Source organism: Pseudophryne corroboree, assembly GCF_028390025.1.
Source record: "Pseudophryne corroboree isolate aPseCor3 chromosome 7 unlocalized genomic scaffold, aPseCor3.hap2 SUPER_7_unloc_2, whole genome shotgun sequence".
Classification (NCBI taxonomy): Eukaryota; Metazoa; Chordata; class Amphibia; order Anura; family Myobatrachidae; genus Pseudophryne; species Pseudophryne corroboree.
In genome coordinates, this window is record NW_026967611.1 from 184,791 (window position 1) to 204,113 (window position 19,323).

The 19,323-nt window shown below is 39.3% G+C and overlaps 12 non-coding genes across 12 annotated transcripts; all 12 read right to left on the reverse strand.

Annotated features, from left to right (window-relative positions):
* Window positions 1–2,903: 2,903 nt before the first annotated feature.
* TRNAS-ACU (transfer RNA serine (anticodon ACU)) lies at window positions 2,904–2,977 on the reverse strand. Its single transcript has one exon. It is a non-coding gene; the product is annotated as a tRNA-Ser (tRNA).
* Window positions 2,978–6,408: 3,431 nt separating this feature from the next.
* Window positions 6,409–6,482, reverse strand: TRNAS-ACU (transfer RNA serine (anticodon ACU)). The gene has a single exon. It is a non-coding gene; the product is annotated as a tRNA-Ser (tRNA).
* A 1,091-nt stretch (window positions 6,483–7,573) lies between these two features.
* Window positions 7,574–7,647, reverse strand: TRNAS-ACU (transfer RNA serine (anticodon ACU)). Its single transcript has one exon. It is a non-coding gene; the product is annotated as a tRNA-Ser (tRNA).
* A 6,433-nt stretch (window positions 7,648–14,080) lies between these two features.
* On the reverse strand, window positions 14,081–14,244 carry LOC134986223 (U1 spliceosomal RNA). Its single transcript, XR_010192223.1, has one exon. It is a non-coding gene; the product is annotated as a U1 spliceosomal RNA (small nuclear RNA).
* Window positions 14,245–14,914: 670 nt separating this feature from the next.
* LOC134986155 (U1 spliceosomal RNA) lies at window positions 14,915–15,077 on the reverse strand. Its single transcript, XR_010192171.1, has one exon. It is a non-coding gene; the product is annotated as a U1 spliceosomal RNA (small nuclear RNA).
* Window positions 15,078–15,229: 152 nt separating this feature from the next.
* LOC134986007 (U1 spliceosomal RNA) lies at window positions 15,230–15,393 on the reverse strand. The gene has a single exon (XR_010192041.1). It is a non-coding gene; the product is annotated as a U1 spliceosomal RNA (small nuclear RNA).
* Window positions 15,394–16,064: 671 nt separating this feature from the next.
* LOC134986088 (U1 spliceosomal RNA) lies at window positions 16,065–16,227 on the reverse strand. Its single transcript, XR_010192114.1, has one exon. It is a non-coding gene; the product is annotated as a U1 spliceosomal RNA (small nuclear RNA).
* Window positions 16,228–16,379: 152 nt separating this feature from the next.
* Window positions 16,380–16,543, reverse strand: LOC134986024 (U1 spliceosomal RNA). The gene has a single exon (XR_010192057.1). It is a non-coding gene; the product is annotated as a U1 spliceosomal RNA (small nuclear RNA).
* A 671-nt stretch (window positions 16,544–17,214) lies between these two features.
* On the reverse strand, window positions 17,215–17,377 carry LOC134986101 (U1 spliceosomal RNA). The gene has a single exon (XR_010192126.1). It is a non-coding gene; the product is annotated as a U1 spliceosomal RNA (small nuclear RNA).
* A 152-nt stretch (window positions 17,378–17,529) lies between these two features.
* On the reverse strand, window positions 17,530–17,693 carry LOC134986009 (U1 spliceosomal RNA). The gene has a single exon (XR_010192043.1). It is a non-coding gene; the product is annotated as a U1 spliceosomal RNA (small nuclear RNA).
* Window positions 17,694–18,364: 671 nt separating this feature from the next.
* LOC134986149 (U1 spliceosomal RNA) lies at window positions 18,365–18,527 on the reverse strand. The gene has a single exon (XR_010192165.1). It is a non-coding gene; the product is annotated as a U1 spliceosomal RNA (small nuclear RNA).
* Window positions 18,528–18,679: 152 nt separating this feature from the next.
* LOC134986033 (U1 spliceosomal RNA) lies at window positions 18,680–18,843 on the reverse strand. Its single transcript, XR_010192065.1, has one exon. It is a non-coding gene; the product is annotated as a U1 spliceosomal RNA (small nuclear RNA).
* Window positions 18,844–19,323: the final 480 nt, after the last annotated feature.

Genomic DNA, 19,323 nt, shown 5'->3' on the forward strand with positions numbered 1-19,323 from the left:
TTTCAATGATGCATTGGGGCAACAATTTTGTGAGAAACATCTTCACCCTTAAATAAAGATTTTCTTAATTCCTTACCTGTGTGCTAATTAGATATCACCTTGTTTTCACATTAAACAGACTTCTACATGAGAAAGCAGCAAGGATGCAGTGGCGTTAATGTTTCCTGGTGTCAACCTGTATTATTTCAGTAGACATTGAAATGAGGATGCATCTTGCTGCCTTTCCAATGAAGCAAGTTTAATTTAGTAATAGGTGAAAAACCATCCTTACAAAGGTGTTAATCAGAGACTTGGCTTTGTGGACACTTTTCAGAGAACAAATTTGTTAGCATAAAAATAAAGCCAGAAAATGAAGAGCTGTTTAATCACTCAATTGGATTTTTTTGCCAGCATATTTATTTTTCTCTGCAACCTACTGCTAAATTGTGCTTCCTAGCTGTTTTTATAAAATCACTGAATCAAATCTAACTCTGATTACATCAGAGAAGGCCAGGTACCCTACACCATAAGAGAGGGTTTGAAATTTTGACTTGTCTACTTAAAGATCACCAAAATCTGATAACAAGGTCAATTACGTCCCTGGGTGGGATTGAACCACCAACCTTTTGGTTAATAGCCATACACACTAACTGATTGCGCCACAGAGACACTTTGCAAAAGTACATACTGGCAAAGGCTAATAAGCATTCATCTAAAACGTTTCCTAGAAAAACATTAAAAAGTCAATAATCTGGAGAGTTTTTGTAAGATGTTTCTTCCATCAACCAATGAAGAAACACATTGGTACTTTCCCATGATGAGTGAGTGCTTCAGGATCTATTACACTTACATGTGCAGCAGAGTACAGCAATGGAAGCATGCTGGGCACATAACCCAGAGGTAGGCAGATTGAAACTATCCTCTGCTATATGCATTTTTTTTTGTTAAAGTAATCCAAAACTGGGATTGATATGTTGGCTCTTTTATTTTTACTTACAGTACAATAACTTTTACCATTTTAATTTGTTTTAATAGTATATTGACAGTATTGTTTTCTTTCAAAAATCCACTTAATTTTCATTACCCTATTATTAAAATGGTAATTGACAAAAACAAACTACATTGTCACCAGAAGAGCAATACAAAATGTACAAGTGATATATTAAAATCATCTTTCCAGCTTGAATTTCAATGATGCATTGGGGCAACGATTTTGTGAGAAACATCTTCACCCTTAAATAAAGATTTTCTTAATTCCTTACCTGTGTGCTAATTAGATATCACCTTGTTTTCACATTAAACAGACTTCTACATGAGAAAGCAGCAAGGATGCAGTGGCGTTAGTGTTTCCTGGTGTCAACCTGTATTATTTCAGTAGACATTGAAATGAGGATGCATCTTGCTGCCTTTCCAATGAAGCAAGTTTAATTTAGTAATAGGTGAAAAACCATCCCTACAAAGGTGTTAATCAGAGACTTGGCTTTGTGGACACTTTTCAGAGAACAAATTTGTTAGCATAAAAATAAAGGCAGAAAATGAAGAGCTGTTTAATCACTCAATTGGATTTTTCTGCCAGCATATTTCTTTTTCTCTGCAACCCACTGCTAAATTGTGCTTCCTAGCTGTTTTTATAAAATCACTGAATCAAATCTAACTCTGATTACATCAGAGAAGGCCAGGTACCCTACACCATAAGAGGGGATTTGAAATTTTGACTTGTCTACTTAAAGATCAAAAAAATCTGATAACAAGGTCAATTACGTCCCTGGGTGGGATTGAGCCTCCAACCTTTTGGTTTATAGCCGTACACACTAACTGATTGCGCCACAGAGACATTTCGCAAAAGTACATACTGACAAAGGCTAATAAGCATTCATCTAAAACGTTTCCTAGAAAAACTTTAAAAAGTCAATAATCTGGAGAGTTTTTGTAAGATGTTTCTTCCATCCACCAACGAAGAAACACATTGGTACTTTCCCATGATGAGTGAGTGCTTCAGGATCTATTACACTTACATGTGCAGCAGAGTACAGCAATGGAAGCATGCTGGGCACATAACACAGAGGTAGGCAGATTGAAACTATCCTCTGCTATATGCATTTTTTTTTGTTAAAGTAATCCAAAACTGGGATTGATATGTTGGCTCTTTTATTTTTACTTATAGTACAATAACTTTTACCATTTTAATTTGTTTTAATAGCATATTGACAGTATTGTTTTCTTTCAAAAATCCACTTAATTTTCATTACCCTATTATTAAAATGGTAATTGACAAAAACAAACTACATTGTCACCAGAAGAGCAATACAAAATGTACAAGTGATATATTAAAATCATCTTTCCAGCTTGAATTTCAATGATGCATTGGGGCAACAATTTTGTGAGAAACATCTTCACCCTTAAATAAAGATTTTCTTAATTCCTAACCTGTGTGCTAATTAGATATCACCTTGTTTTCACATTAAACAGACTTCTACATGAGAAAGCAGCAAGGATGCAGTGGCGTTAATGTTTCCTGGTGTCAACCTGTATTATTTCAGTAGACATTGAAATGAGGATGCATCTTGCTGCCTTTCCAATGAAGCAAGTTTAATTTAGTAATAGGTGAAAAACCATCCCTACAAAGGTGTTAATCAGAGACTTGGCTTTGTGGACACTTTTCAGAGAACAAATTTGTTAGCATAAAAATAAAGCCAGAAAATGAAGAGCTGTTTAATCACTCAATTGGATTTTTTGCCAGCATATTTCTTTTTCTCTGCAACCCACTGCTAAATTGTGCTTCCTAGCTGTTTTTATAAAATCACTGAATCAAATCTAACTCTGATTACATCAGAGAAGGCCAGGTACCCTACACCATAAGAGGGGGTTTGAAATTTTGACTTGTCTACTTAAATATCACCAAAACCTGATCACAAGGTCAATTATGTCCCTGGGTGGGATTGAACCACCAACCTTTTGGTTAGTAGCCAGACACACTAACCGATTGCGCCACAGAGACACTTTGCAAAAAGTAAATACTGACAAAGGCTAATAAGCATTCATCTAGAACGTTTCCTAGAAAAACTTTAAAAAGTCAATAATCTGGAGAGTTTTTGTAAGAATTTTCTTAAATCAACCAACGAAGAAACACATTGGTACTTTCCCATGATGAGTGAGTGCTTCAGGATCTCTTGCACTTACATGTGCAGCAGAGTACTGCAATGGAAGCATGCTGGGCCCATTACCCAGAGGTAGGCAGATTGAAACTATCCTCTGCTATATGCATTTTTTTTGTCAATTAAAGTAATCCAAAACTGGGATTGATATGTTAGCTATTTTATGTTTACTTAAAGTACAATAACTTTTACCATTTTAATTTGTTTTAATAGTATATTGACAGTATTGTTTTCTTTCAAAAATCCACTTAATTTTCTTTACCCTATTATTAAAATGGTAATTGACAAAAACAAACTACATTGTCACCAGAAGAGCAATACAAAATGTACAAGTGATATATTAAAATCATCTTTCCAGCTTGAATTTCAATGATGCATTGGGGCAACGATTTTGTGAGAAACATCTTCACCCTTAAATAAAGATTTTCTTAATTCCTTACCTGTGTGCTAATTAGATATCACCTTGTTTTCACATTAAACAGACTTCTACATGAGAAAGCAGCAAGGATGCAGTGGCGTTAGTGTTTCCTGGTGTCAACCTGTATTATTTCAGTAGACATTGAAATGAGGATGCATCTTGCTGCCTTTCCAATGAAGCAAGTTTAATTTAGTAATAGGTGAAAAACCATCCCTACAAAGGTGTTAATCAGAGACTTGGCTTTGTGGACACTTTTCAGAGAACAAATTTGTTAGCATAAAAATAAAGGCAGAAAATGAAGAGCTGTTTAATCACTCAATTGGATTTTTCTGCCAGCATATTTCTTTTTCTCTGCAACCCACTGCTAAATTGTGCTTCCTAGCTGTTTTTATAAAATCACTGAATCAAATCTAACTCTGATTACATCAGAGAAGGCCAGGTACCCTACACCATAAGAGGGGATTTGAAATTTTGACTTGTCTACTTAAAGATCACCAAAATCTGATAACAAGGTCAATTACGTCCCTGGGTGGGATTGAGCCTTCAACCTTTTGGTTTATAGCCATACACACTAACTGATTGCGCCACAGAGACACTTTGCAAAAGTACATACTGACAAAGGCTAATAAGCATTCATCTAAAATGTTTCCTAGAAAAACTTTAAAAAGTCAATAATCTGGAGAGTTTTTGTAAGATGTTTCTTCCATCCACCAACGAAGAAACACATTGGTACTTTCCCATGATGAGTGAGTGCTTCAGGATCTATTACACTTACATGTGCAGCAGAGTACAGCAATGGAAGCATGCTGGGCACATAACCCAGAGGTAGGCAGATTGAAACTATCCTCTGCTATATGCATTTTTTTTTGTTAAAGTAATCCAAAACTGGGATTGATATGTTGGCTCTTTTATTTTTACTTACAGTACAATAACTTTTACCATTTTAATTTGTTTTAATAGTATATTGACAGTATTGTTTTCTTTCAAAAATCCACTTAATTTTCATTACCCTATTATTAAAATGGTAATTGACAAAAACAAACTACATTGTCACCAGAAGAGCAATACAAAATGTACAAGTGATATATTAAAATCATCTTTCCAGCTTGAATTTCAATGATGCATTGGGGCAACGATTTTGTGAGAAACATTTTCACCCTTAAATAAAGATTTTCTTAATTCCTTACCTGTGTGCTAATTAGATATCACCTTGTTTTCACATTAAACAGACTTCCACATGAGAAAGCAGCAAGGATGCAGTGGCGTTAATGTTTCCTGGTGTCAACCTGTATTATTTCAGTAGACATTGAAATGAGGATGCATCTTGCTGCCTTTCCAATGAAGCAAGTTTAATTTAGTAATAGGTTAAAAACCATCCTTACAAAGGTGTTAATCAGAGACTTGGCTTTGTGGACACTTTTCAGAGAACAAATTTGTTAGCATAAAAATAAAGCCAGAAAATTAAGAGCTGTTTAATCACTCAATTTGATTTTTTTTGCCAGCATATTTCTTTTTCTCTGCAACCCACTGCTAAATTGTGCTTCCTAGCTGTTTTTATAAAATCACTGAATCAAATCTAACTCTGATTACATCAGAGAAGGCCGGGTACCCTACACCAGAACAGGGGGTTTTGAAATTTTGACTTGTCTACTTAAAGATCACCAAAATCTGATAACAAGGTCAATTACGTCCCTGGGTGGGATTGAACCACCAACCTTTTGGTTAATCGCCGTACACATTAATGATTGCGCCACAGAGACACTTTGCAAAAGTCCATACTGACAAAGGCTAATAAGCATTCATCTAAAACGTTTCCTAGAAAAACTTTAAAAAGTCAATAATCTGGAGAGTTTTTGTAAGATGTTTCTTCCATCAACCAACGAAGAAACACATTGGTACTTTCCCATGATGAGTGAGTGCTTCAGGATCTCTTGCACTTACATGTGCAGCAGAGTACAGCAATGGAAGCATGCTGGGCCCATAACCCAGCGGTAGGCAGATTGAAACTATCCTCTGCTATATGCATTTTTTTTTTGTTAATTAAAGTAATCCAAAACTGGGATTGATATTTTGGCTCTTTTATTTTCACTTAAAGTACAATAACTTTTACCATTTTAATTTGTTTTAATAGTATATTGACAGTATTGTTTTCTTTCAAAAATCCACTTACTTTTCTTAACCCTATTATTAAAATGGTAATTGACAAAAACAAACTACATTGTCACCAGAAGAGCAATACAAAATGTACAAGTGATATATTAAAATCATCTTTACAGCTTGAATTTCAATGATGCATTGGGGCAACGATTTTGTGAGAAACATCTTCACCCTTAAATAAAGATTTTCTTAATTCCTTACCTGTGTGCTAATTAGATATCACCTTGTTTTCACATTAAACAGACTTCCACATGAGAAAGCAGCAAGGATGCAGTGGCATTAATGTTTCCTGGTGTCAACCTGTATTATTTCAGTAGACATTGAAATGAGGATGCATCTTGCTGCCTTTCCAATGAAGCGTTTAATTTAGTAATAGGTGAAAAACCATCCCTACAAAGGTGTTAATCAGAGACTTGGCTTTGTGGACACTTTTCAGAGAACAAATTTGTTAGCATAAAAATAAAGCCAGAAAATGAAGAGCTGTTTAATCACTCAATTGGATTTTTTTTTGCCAGCATATTTCTTTTTCTCTGCAACCCACTGCTAAATTGTGCTTCCTAGCTGTTTTTATTAAATCACTGAATCAAATCTAACTCTGATTACATCAGAAAAGGCCAGGTACCCTACACCATAACAGGGGGTTTGAAATTTTGACTTGTCTACTTAAAGATCACCAAAATCTGATAACAAGGTCAATTACGTCCCTGGGTGGGATTGAACCACCAACCTTTTGGTTAGTAGCCGGACACACTAACCGATTGCGCCACAGAGACACTTCACAAAAATTACATACTGACAAAGGCTAATAAGCATACATCTAGAACGTTTCCTAGAAAAACTTTAAAAAGTCAATAATCTGGAGAGTTTTTGTAAGATGTTTCTTCCATCAACCAATGAAGAAACACATTGGTACTTTCCCATGATGAGTGAGTGCTTCAGGATCTATTACACTTACATGTGCAGCAGAGTACAGCAATGGAAGCATGCTGGGCACATAACACAGAGGTAGGCAGATTGAAACTATCCTCTGCTATATGCATTTTTTTTTGTTAAAGTAATCCAAAACTGGGATTGATATGTTGGCTCTTTTATTTTTACTTATAGTACAATAACTTTTACCATTTTAATTTGTTTTAATAGCATATTGACAGTATTGTTTTCTTTCAAAAATCCACTTAATTTTCATTACCCTATTATTAAAATGGTAATTGACAAAAACAAACTACATTGTCACCAGAAGAGCAATACAAAATGTACAAGTGATATATTAAAATCATCTTTCCAGCTTGAATTTCAATGATGCATTGGGGCAACAATTTTGTGAGAAACATCTTCACCCTTAAATAAAGATTTTCTTAATTCCTAACCTGTGTGCTAATTAGATATCACCTTGTTTTCACATTAAACAGACTTCTACATGAGAAAGCAGCAAGGATGCAGTGGCGTTAATGTTTCCTGGTGTCAACCTGTATTATTTCAGTAGACATTGAAATGAGGATGCATCTTGCTGCCTTTCCAATGAAGCAAGTTTAATTTAGTAATAGGTGAAAAACCATCCCTACAAAGGTGTTAATCAGAGACTTGGCTTTGTGGACACTTTTCAGAGAACAAATTTGTTAGCATAAAAATAAAGCCAGAAAATGAAGAGCTGTTTAATCACTCAATTGGATTTTTTGCCAGCATATTTCTTTTTCTCTGCAACCCACTGCTAAATTGTGCTTCCTAGCTGTTTTTATAAAATCACTGAATCAAATCTAACTCTGATTACATCAGAGAAGGCCAGGTACCCTACACCATAAGAGGGGGTTTGAAATTTTGACTTGTCTACTTAAATATCACCAAAACCTGATCACAAGGTCAATTATGTCCCTGGGTGGGATTGAACCACCAACCTTTTGGTTAGTAGCCAGACACACTAACCGATTGCGCCACAGAGACACTTTGCAAAAAGTAAATACTGACAAAGGCTAATAAGCATTCATCTAGAACGTTTCCTAGAAAAACTTTAAAAAGTCAATAATCTGGAGAGTTTTTGTAAGAATTTTCTTAAATCAACCAACGAAGAAACACATTGGTACTTTCCCATGATGAGTGAGTGCTTCAGGATCTCTTGCACTTACATGTGCAGCAGAGTACTGCAATGGAAGCATGCTGGGCCCATTACCCAGAGGTAGGCAGATTGAAACTATCCTCTGCTATATGCATTTTTTTTGTCAATTAAAGTAATCCAAAACTGGGATTGATATGTTAGCTATTTTATGTTTACTTAAAGTACAATAACTTTTACCATTTTAATTTGTTTTAATAGTATATTGACAGTATTGTTTTCTTTCAAAAATCCACTTAATTTTCTTTACCCTATTATTAAAATGGTAATTGACAAAAACAAACTACATTGTCACCAGAAGAGCAATACAAAATGTACAAGTGATATATTAAAATCATCTTTCCAGCTTGAATTTCAATGATGCATTGGGGCAACGATTTTGTGAGAAACATCTTCACCCTTAAATAAAGATTTTCTTAATTCCTTACCTGTGTGCTAATTAGATATCACCTTGTTTTCACATTAAACAGACTTCTACATGAGAAAGCAGCAAGGATGCAGTGGCGTTAGTGTTTCCTGGTGTCAACCTGTATTATTTCAGTAGACATTGAAATGAGGATGCATCTTGCTGCCTTTCCAATGAAGCAAGTTTAATTTAGTAATAGGTGAAAAACCATCCCTACAAAGGTGTTAATCAGAGACTTGGCTTTGTGGACACTTTTCAGAGAACAAATTTGTTAGCATAAAAATAAAGGCAGAAAATGAAGAGCTGTTTAATCACTCAATTGGATTTTTCTGCCAGCATATTTCTTTTTCTCTGCAACCCACTGCTAAATTGTGCTTCCTAGCTGTTTTTATAAAATCACTGAATCAAATCTAACTCTGATTACATCAGAGAAGGCCAGGTACCCTACACCATAAGAGGGGATTTGAAATTTTGACTTGTCTACTTAAAGATCACCAAAATCTGATAACAAGGTCAATTACGTCCCTGGGTGGGATTGAGCCTCCAACCTTTTGGTTTATAGCCATACACACTAACTGATTGCGCCACAGAGACACTTTGCAAAAGTACATACTGACAAAGGCTAATAAGCATTCATCTAAAACGTTTCCTAGAAAAACTTTAAAAAGTCAATAATCTGGAGAGTTTTTGTAAGATGTTTCTTCCATCCACCAACGAAGAAACACATTGGTACTTTCCCATGATGAGTGAGTGCTTCAGGATCTATTACACTTACATGTGCAGCAGAGTACAGCAATGGAAGCATGCTGGGCACATAACCCAGAGGTAGGCAGATTGAAACTATCCTCTGCTATATGCATTTTTTTTTGTTAAAGTAATCCAAAACTGGGATTGATATGTTGGCTCTTTTATTTTTACTTACAGTACAATAACTTTTACCATTTTAATTTGTTTTAATAGTATATTGACAGTATTGTTTTCTTTCAAAAATCCACTTAATTTTCATTACCCTATTATTAAAATGGTAATTGACAAAAACAAACTACATTGTCACCAGAAGAGCAATACAAAATGTACAAGTGATATATTAAAATCATCTTTCCAGCTTGAATTTCAATGATGCATTGGGGCAACGATTTTGTGAGAAACATTTTCACCCTTAAATAAAGATTTTCTTAATTCCTTACCTGTGTGCTAATTAGATATCACCTTGTTTTCACATTAAACAGACTTCCACATGAGAAAGCAGCAAGGATGCAGTGGCGTTAATGTTTCCTGGTGTCAACCTGTATTATTTCAGTAGACATTGAAATGAGGATGCATCTTGCTGCCTTTCCAATGAAGCAAGTTTAATTTAGTAATAGGTTAAAAACCATCCTTACAAAGGTGTTAATCAGAGACTTGGCTTTGTGGACACTTTTCAGAGAACAAATTTGTTAGCATAAAAATAAAGCCAGAAAATTAAGAGCTGTTTAATCACTCAATTTGATTTTTTTTGCCAGCATATTTCTTTTTCTCTGCAACCCACTGCTAAATTGTGCTTCCTAGCTGTTTTTATAAAATCACTGAATCAAATCTAACTCTGATTACATCAGAGAAGGCCGGGTACCCTACACCAGAACAGGGGGTTTTGAAATTTTGACTTGTCTACTTAAAGATCACCAAAATCTGATAACAAGGTCAATTACGTCCCTGGGTGGGATTGAACCACCAACCTTTTGGTTAATCGCCGTACACATTAATGATTGCGCCACAGAGACACTTTGCAAAAGTCCATACTGACAAAGGCTAATAAGCATTCATCTAAAACGTTTCCTAGAAAAACTTTAAAAAGTCAATAATCTGGAGAGTTTTTGTAAGATGTTTCTTCCATCAACCAACGAAGAAACACATTGGTACTTTCCCATGATGAGTGAGTGCTTCAGGATCTCTTGCACTTACATGTGCAGCAGAGTACAGCAATGGAAGCATGCTGGGCCCATAACCCAGCGGTAGGCAGATTGAAACTATCCTCTGCTATATGCATTTTTTTTTTGTTAATTAAAGTAATCCAAAACTGGGATTGATATTTTGGCTCTTTTATTTTCACTTAAAGTACAATAACTTTTACCATTTTAATTTGTTTTAATAGTATATTGACAGTATTGTTTTCTTTCAAAAATCCACTTACTTTTCTTAACCCTATTATTAAAATGGTAATTGACAAAAACAAACTACATTGTCACCAGAAGAGCAATACAAAATGTACAAGTGATATATTAAAATCATCTTTACAGCTTGAATTTCAATGATGCATTGGGGCAACGATTTTGTGAGAAACATCTTCACCCTTAAATAAAGATTTTCTTAATTCCTTACCTGTGTGCTAATTAGATATCACCTTGTTTTCACATTAAACAGACTTCCACATGAGAAAGCAGCAAGGATGCAGTGGCATTAATGTTTCCTGGTGTCAACCTGTATTATTTCAGTAGACATTGAAATGAGGATGCATCTTGCTGCCTTTCCAATGAAGCGTTTAATTTAGTAATAGGTGAAAAACCATCCCTACAAAGGTGTTAATCAGAGACTTGGCTTTGTGGACACTTTTCAGAGAACAAATTTGTTAGCATAAAAATAAAGCCAGAAAATGAAGAGCTGTTTAATCACTCAATTGGATTTTTTTTTGCCAGCATATTTCTTTTTCTCTGCAACCCACTGCTAAATTGTGCTTCCTAGCTGTTTTTATTAAATCACTGAATCAAATCTAACTCTGATTACATCAGAAAAGGCCAGGTACCCTACACCATAACAGGGGGTTTGAAATTTTGACTTGTCTACTTAAAGATCACCAAAATCTGATAACAAGGTCAATTACGTCCCTGGGTGGGATTGAACCACCAACATTTTGGTTAGTAGCCGGACACACTAACCGATTGCGCCACAGAGACACTTCACAAAAATTACATACTGACAAAGGCTAATAAGCATACATCTAGAACGTTTCCTAGAAAAACTTTAAAAAGTCAATAATCGGGAGAGTTTTTGTAAAATGTTTCTTCCATCAACCAACGAAGAAACACATTGGTACTTTCCCATGATGAGTGAGTGCTTTAGGATCTCTTGCACTTACATGTGCAGCAGAGTACTGCAATGGAAGCATACAGGGCCCATAACCCAGCGGTAGGCAGATTGAAACTATCCTCTGCTATATGCATTTTTTTGTTGTTAATTAAAGTAATCCAAAACTGGGATTGATATTTTGGCTCTTTTATTTTCACTTAAAGTACAATAACTTTTACCATTTTAATTTGTTTTAATAGTATATTGACAGTATTGTTTTCTTTCAAAAATCCACTTAATTTTCTTAACCCTATGATTAAAATGGTAATTGACAAAAACAAACTACATTGTCACCAGAAGAGCAATACAAAATGTACAAGTGATATATTAAAATCATCTTTCCAGCTTGAATTTCAATGATGCATTGGGGCAACGATTTTGTGAGAAACATCTTCACCCTTAAATAAAGATTTTCTTAATTCCTTACCTGTGTGCTAATTAGATATCACCTTGTTTTCACATTAAACAGACTTCCACATGAGAAAGCAGCAAGGATGCAGTGGCGTTAATGTTTCCTGGTGTCAACCTGTATTATTTCAGTAGAAATTGAAATGAGGATGCATCTTGCTGCCTTTCCAATGAAGCAAGTTTAATTTAGTAATAGGTGAAAAACCATCCCTACAAAGGTGTTAATCAGAGACTTGGCTTTGTGGACACTTTTCAGAGAACAAATTTGTTAGCATAAAAATAAAGCCAGAAAATGAAGAGCTGTTTAATCACTCAATTGGATTTTTCTGCCAGCATATTTCTTTTTCTCTGCAAACCACTGCTAAATTGTGCTTCCTATCTGTTTTTATAAAATCACTGAATCAAATCTAACTCTGATTACATCAGAGAAGGCCAGGTACCCTACACCATAACAGGGGGTTTGAAATTTTGACTTGTCTACTTAAAGATCACCAAAATCTGATAACAAGGTCAATTACGTCCCTGGGTGGGATTGAACCTCCAACCTTTTGGTTAGTAGCCAGACACACTAACCGATTGCGCCACAGAGACACTTTGTAAAAAGTACATACTGACAAAGGCTAATAAGCATACATCTAGAACGTTTCCAAGAAAAACTTTAAAAAGTCAATAATCTGGAGAGTTTTTGTAAGATGTTTCTTCCATCAACCAACGAAGAAACACATTGGTACTTTCCCATGATGAGTGAGTGCTTCAGGATCTCTTGCACTTACATGTGCAGCAGAGTACTGCAATGGAAGCATGCTGGGCCCATAACCCAGAGGTAGGCAGATTGAAACTATCCTTTGCTATATGCATTTTTTTTTTGTTAATTTAAGTAATCAAAACTGGGATTGATATTTTTGCTCTTTTATTTTTTCTTAAAGTACAATAACTTTTACCATTTTAATTTGTTTTAATAGTATATTGACAGTATTGTTTTCTTTCAAAAATCCACTTAATTTTCTTTACCCTATTATTAAAATGGTAATTGACAAAAACAAACTACATTGTCACCAGAAGAGCAATACAAAATGTACAAGTGATATATTAAAATCATCTTTCCAGCTTGAATTTCAATGATGCATTGGGGCAACGATTTTGTGAGAAACATCTTCACCCTTAAATAAAGATTTTCTTAATTCCTTACCTGTGTGCTAATTAGATATCACCTTGTTTTCACATTAAACAGACTTCTACATGAGAAAGCAGCAAGGATGCAGTGGCGTTAATGTTTCCTGGTGTCAACCTGTATTATTTCAGTAGACATTGAAATGAGGATGCATCTTGCTGCCTTTCCAATGAAGCAAGTTTAATTTAGTAATAGGTGAAAAACCATCCCTACAAAGGTGTTCATCAGAGACTTGGCTTTGTGGACACTTTTCAGAGAACAAATTTGTTAGCATTAAAATAAAGCCAGAAAATGAAGAGCTGTTCAATCACTCAATTGGATTTTTCTGCCAGCATATTTTTTTTTCTCTGCAACCCACTGCTAAATTGTGCTTCCTAGCTGTTTTTTATAAAATCACTTAATCAAAACGAACTCTGGTTACATCAGAGAAGGCCAGGTACCCTACATCATAAGAGGGGGTTTGAAATTTTGACTTGTCTACTTAAAGATCACCAAAACCTGATCACAAGGTCAATTACATCCCTGGGTGGGATTGAACCATCAACCTTTTGGTTAGTAACCAAACACACTAACTGATTGCGCAACAGAGACACTTTGCAAAAGTGCATACTGACAAAGGCTAATAAGCATTCATCTAGAACGTTTCCTAGAAAAACTTTAGAAAGTCAATAATCTGGAGAGTTTTTGTAAGATGTTTCTTAGATCAACCAACGAAGAAACACATAGGTACTTTCCCATGATGAGTGAGTGCTTCAGGATCTCTTGCACTTACATGTGAAGCAGAGTACTGCAATGGAAGCATGCTGGGCCCATAACCCAGAGGTAGGCAGATTGAAACTTTCCTCTGCTATATGCATTTTTTTTGTTAATTAAAGTAATCCAAAACTGGGATTGATATTTTAGCTCTTTTATTTTTACTTAAAGTACAATAACTTTTACCATTTTAATTTGTTTTAATAGTATATTGACAGTATTGTTTTCTTTTAAAAATCAACTTAATAGTATCTCACCTGGCAGGTAAGTAGGAGTTGGGCTAGAGCTGGGGAGGGTCGCTGCTCGGGCACCCCCCTGTCAAGTGAAGGAGATCCAACTGAGGCAGCACAAGGGAACTCTCGAAAGAAGAACAAGGCTAGAGGAAGATCTGAGACAAAGAAATCTGACTTTTACCAGAGCTGACCAGAGGAAAGCACAAACACAGTCCCCCACTATCACAAATAATGCAGTCGAGTTTCCCACATTTGGGGAAATCACAGGGGTCAGCATACCCAGAATGCAATGAATGAACCTCACCCTGGGAGAACAATCTTCATGACCATGGTATCTCCTATGCAAAATAAGTATGATTTGGGATAGGGCTGGGGAGGGCCGCTGCTCAGGCACATCACTGTCAAGTAAAGGAGATTCAACTGAGGCAGCACAAGGGAACTCTCATCTGGGGACAACAACTGCAGGGAGAACACATATTTTCAGATGAACATGGGAGGGCAGAAGGCTGCCTAATACTGAAGCACCCCCAAACAACAAACCAAATACAACAACTAGGCAAGCATTCCTGGGGGAAGGCCTGCAGCAGATGGATTTGCATATGGTGATGTCATCAAAGCAGTGGGTCAAAGTTGGCTTCAACCCTCGTCTGCATATGAAAAGAGAAAAGGGGCGTGCAGGGCATGGCAGCCTTTTGCGGCGCTTGGAAGATCCCTAGTTCGCATTAAACACCTCCACCCTCCTTCGGTGTGGGGCTCATGTTGGCTATGCCCCAGCCCCTGAAGCATTCAAGCTGATTTCTTGCAGCGGCAGGGCACTGTAACAGCTCCAGAGCTGATCTGTAAGGCAAGTAAAAGGGTGTGGGCCCTGCAGCACTACCTGTAGTTCGCATTGTGCGTTGGAAGGCACAAATTAAGCAGACGGGAGAAGTCAGGATAGTGCGCAAGGGCATAGAAGGGAGTGGCTCAAGAAAAGAGAAGTGGAAACAGACAGCAAACTAGGCTGGAGAGAGACCTGAGACAAAGAGATCTGAATTATACGAGAGCCGACCAGGGGAAACACAAATTATGCAGTCAAGTGTCCAACATTTGGGGAAACCGCAGGAGCAGCACACCCAGAGTGCAATGGGTGAGCCTTGCCCTGGGAGAAGCACCTTCATGATCATAGTATCTCACCTGACAGGTAAGTAGGAGTTGGGCTAGAGCTGGGGAGGGTCGCTGCTCGGGCACCCCCCTGTCAAGTGAAGGAGATCCAACTGAGGCAGCACAAGGGAACTCTCGAAAGAAGAACAAGGCTAGAGGAAGATCTGAGACAAAGAAATCTGACTTTTACCAGAGCTGACCAGAGGAAAGCACAAACACAGTCCCCCACTACCACAAATAATGCAGTCAAGTTTCCCACATTTGGGGAAATCACAGGGGTCAGCATACCCAGAATGCAATGACTGAACCTCACCCTGGGAGAACAATCTTCATGACCATGGTATCTCCTATGCAAAATAAGTATGATTTGGGATAGGGCTGGGGAGGGCCACTGCTCAGGCACATCTCTGTCAAGTAAAGGAGATTCAACTGAGGCAGCACAAGGGAACTCTCATCTGGGGACAACAACTGCAGGGAGAACACATATTTTCAGATGAACATGGGAGGGCAGAAGGTTGCCTAATACTGAAGCACCCCCAAACAACAAACCAAATGCATCAACTTGTGCAAGCATTCCTGGGGGAAGGCCTGCAGCAGATGGATTTGCATATGGTGATGTCATCCAAGCAGTGGGTCAAAGATGGCTTCAACCCTCGTCTGCATATGAAAAGAGAAAAGGGGCGTGCAGGGCATGGCAGCCTTTTGCGGCGCTTGGAAGACCCCTAGTTCGCATTAAACACCTCCACCCTCGTTCGGTGTGGGGCTCATGTTGGCTATGCCCCAGCCCCTGAAGCATTCAAGCTGATTTCTTGCAGCAGCTGGGCACTGTAACAGCTCCAGAGCTGATCTGTAAGGCAAGTAAAAGGGTGTGGGCCCTGCAGCACTACCTGTAGTTCGCATTGTGCGTTGGAAGGCACAAATTAAGCAGACGGGAGAAGTCAGGATAGTGCGCAAGGGCATAGAAGGGAGTGGCTCAAGAAAAGAGAAGTGGAAACAGACAGCAAACTAGGCTGGAGAGAGACCTGAGACAAAGAGATCTGAATTATACGAGAGCCGACCAGGGGAAACACAAATTATGCAGTCAAGTTTCCCACATTTGGGGAAATCGCAGGAGCAGCACACCCAGAGTGCAATGGGTGAGCCTTGCCCTGGGAGAAGCACCTTCATGATCACAGTATCTCACCTGGCAGGTAAGTAAGATTTGGGATAGAGTTGGGGAGGGTCGCTGCTCGGGCACCCCCCTGTCAAGTGAAGGAGATCCAACCGAGGCAGCACAAGGAAACTCTCGAAAGAAGAACAAGGCTAGAGGAAGATCTGAGGCAAATAAATCTGACTTTTACCAGAGCTGACCAGAGGAAAGAACAAACACAGTCCCCCACTACCACAAATAATGCAGTCGAGTTTCCCACATTTGGGGAAATCATAGGAGTCAGCATACCCAGAATGCAATGAATTAACCTCACCCTGGGAGAACAATCTTCATGACCATGGTATCTCCTATGCAAAATAAGTATGATTTGGGATAGGGCTGGGGAGGGCCACTGCTCAGGCACATCTCTGTCAAGTAAAGGAGATTCAACTGAGGCAGTACAAGGGAACTCTCATCTTGGGACAACAACTGCAGGGAGAACACATATTTTCAGATGAACATGGTAGGGCAGAAGGCTGCCTAATACTGAAGCACCCCCAAACAACAAACCAAATGCAACAACTAGTGCAAGCATTCCTGGGGGAAGGCCTGCAGCAGATGGATTTGCATATGGTGATGTCATCCAAGCAGTGGGTCAAAGTTGGCTTCAACCCTCGTCTGCATATGAAAAGAGAAAAGGGGCGTGCAGGGCATGGCGGCCTTTTGCGGCGCTTGGATGACCCCTAGTTCGCATTAAACACCTCCACCCTCCTTCGATGTGGGGCTCATGTTGGCTATGCCCCAGCCCCTGAAGCATTCAAGCTGATTTCTTGCAGCAGCTGGGCACTGTAACAGCTCCAGAGCTGCTCTGTAAGGCAAGTAAAAGGGCGTGGGCCCTGCAGCACTACCTGTAGTTTGCATTGTGCATTGGAAGGCACAAAGTAAGCAGACGGGAGAAGTCAGGATAGTGCGCAAGGGCATAGAAGGGAGCGGCTCAAGAAAAGAGAAGTGGAAACAGACAGCAAACTAGGCTGGAGAGAGACCTGAGACAAAGAGATCTGAATTATACGAGAGCCGACCAGGGGAAACACAAATTATGCAGTCAAGTTTCCCACATTTGGGGAAATCACAGGAGCAGCACACCCAGAGTGCAATGGGTGAGCCTTGCCCTGGGAGAAGCACCTTCATGATCATAGTATCTCACCTGGCAGGTAAGTAGGAGTTGGGCTAGAGCTGGGGAGGGTCGCTGCTCGGGCACCCCCCTGTCAAGTGAAGGAGATCCAACTGAGGCAGCACAAGGGAACTCTAGAAAGAAGAACAAGGCTAGAGGAAAATCTGAGACAAATAAATCTGACTTTTACCAGAGCTGACCAGAGGAAAGCACAAACACAGTCCCCCACTACCACAAATAATGCAGTCGAATTTCCCACATTTGGGGAAATCACAGGGGTCAGCATACCCAGAATGCAATGAATGAACCTCACCCTGGGAGAACAATCTTCATGAAAATGGTATCTCCTATGCAAAATAAGTATGATTTGGGATAGGGCTGGGGAGGGCCGCTGCTCAGGCACATCTCTGTCAAGTAAAGGAGATTCAACTGAGGCAGCACATGGGAACTCTCATCTGAGGACAACAACTGCAGGGAGAACACATATTTTCAGATGAACATGGTAGGGCAGAAGGCTGCCTAATACTGAAGCACCCCCAAACAACAAACCAAATGCAACAACTAGTGCAAGCATTCCCGGGGGAAGGCATGCAGCAGATGGATTTGCATATGGTGATGTCATCCAAGCAGTGGGTCAAAGTTGGCTTCAACCCTCGTCTGCATATGAAAAGAGAAAAGGGGCGTGCAGGGCATGGCGGCCTTTTGCGGCGCTTGGATGACCCCTAGTTCGCATTAAACACCTCCACCCTCCTTCGGTGTGGGGCTCATGTTGGCTATGCCCCAGCCCCAGAAGCATTCAAGCTGATTTCTTGCAGCAGCTGGGCACTGTAACAGCTCCAGAGTTACTCTGTAAGGCAAGTAAAAGGGCGTGGGCCATGCAGCACTACCTGTAGTTTGCATTGTGCATTGGAAGGCACAAAGTAAGCAGACGGGAGAAGTCAGGATAGTGCGCAAGGGCATAGAAGGGAGCGGCTCAAGAAAAGAGAAGTGGAAACAGACAGCAAACTAGGCTGGAGAGAGACCTGAGACAAAGAGATCTGAATTATACGAGAGCCGACCAGGGGAAACACAAATTATGCAGTCAAGTTTCCCACATTTGGGGAAATCACATGAGCAGCACACCCAGAGTGCAATGGGTGAGCCTTGCCCTGGGAGAAGCACCTTCATGATCATAGTATCTCACCTGGCAGGTAAGTAGGAGTTGGGCTAGAGCTGGGGAGGGTCGCTGCTCGGGCACCCCCCTGTCAAGTGAAGAAGATCCAACTGAGGCAGCACAAGAGAACTCTCGAAAGAAGAACAAGGCTAGAGGAAGATCTGAGACAAAGAAATCTGGCTTTTACCAGAGCTGACCAGAGGAAAGCACAAACACAGTCCCCCACTACCACAAATAATGCAGTCGAGTTTCCCACATTTGGGGAAATCACAGGGGTCAGCATACCCAGAATGCAATGTATGAACGTCACCCTGGGAGAACAATCTTCATGACCATGGTATCTCCTATGCAAAATAAGAATGATTTGGGATAGGGCTGGGGAGGGCCGCTGCTCAGGCACATCTCTGTCAAGTAAAGGAGATTCAACTGAGGCAGCACAAGGGAACTCTCAGCTGGGGACAACAACTCCAGGGAGAACACATATTTTCAGATGAACATGGGAGGGCAGAAGGTTGCCTAATACTGAAGCACCCCCAAACAACATACCAAATGCAACAACTTGTGCAAGCATTCCTGGGGGAAGGCCTGCAGCAGATGGATTTGCATATGGTGATGTCATCCAAGCAGTGGGTCAAAGATGGCTTCAACCCTCGTCTGCATATGAAAAGAGAAAAGGGGCGTGCAGGGCATGGCAGCCTTTTGCGGCGCTTGGAAGACCCCTAGTTCGCATTAAACACCTCCACCCTCCTTCGGTGTGGGGCTCATGTTGGCTATGCCCCAGCCCCTGAAGCATTCAAGCTGATTTCTTGCAGCAGCTGGGCACTGTAACAGCTCCAGAGCT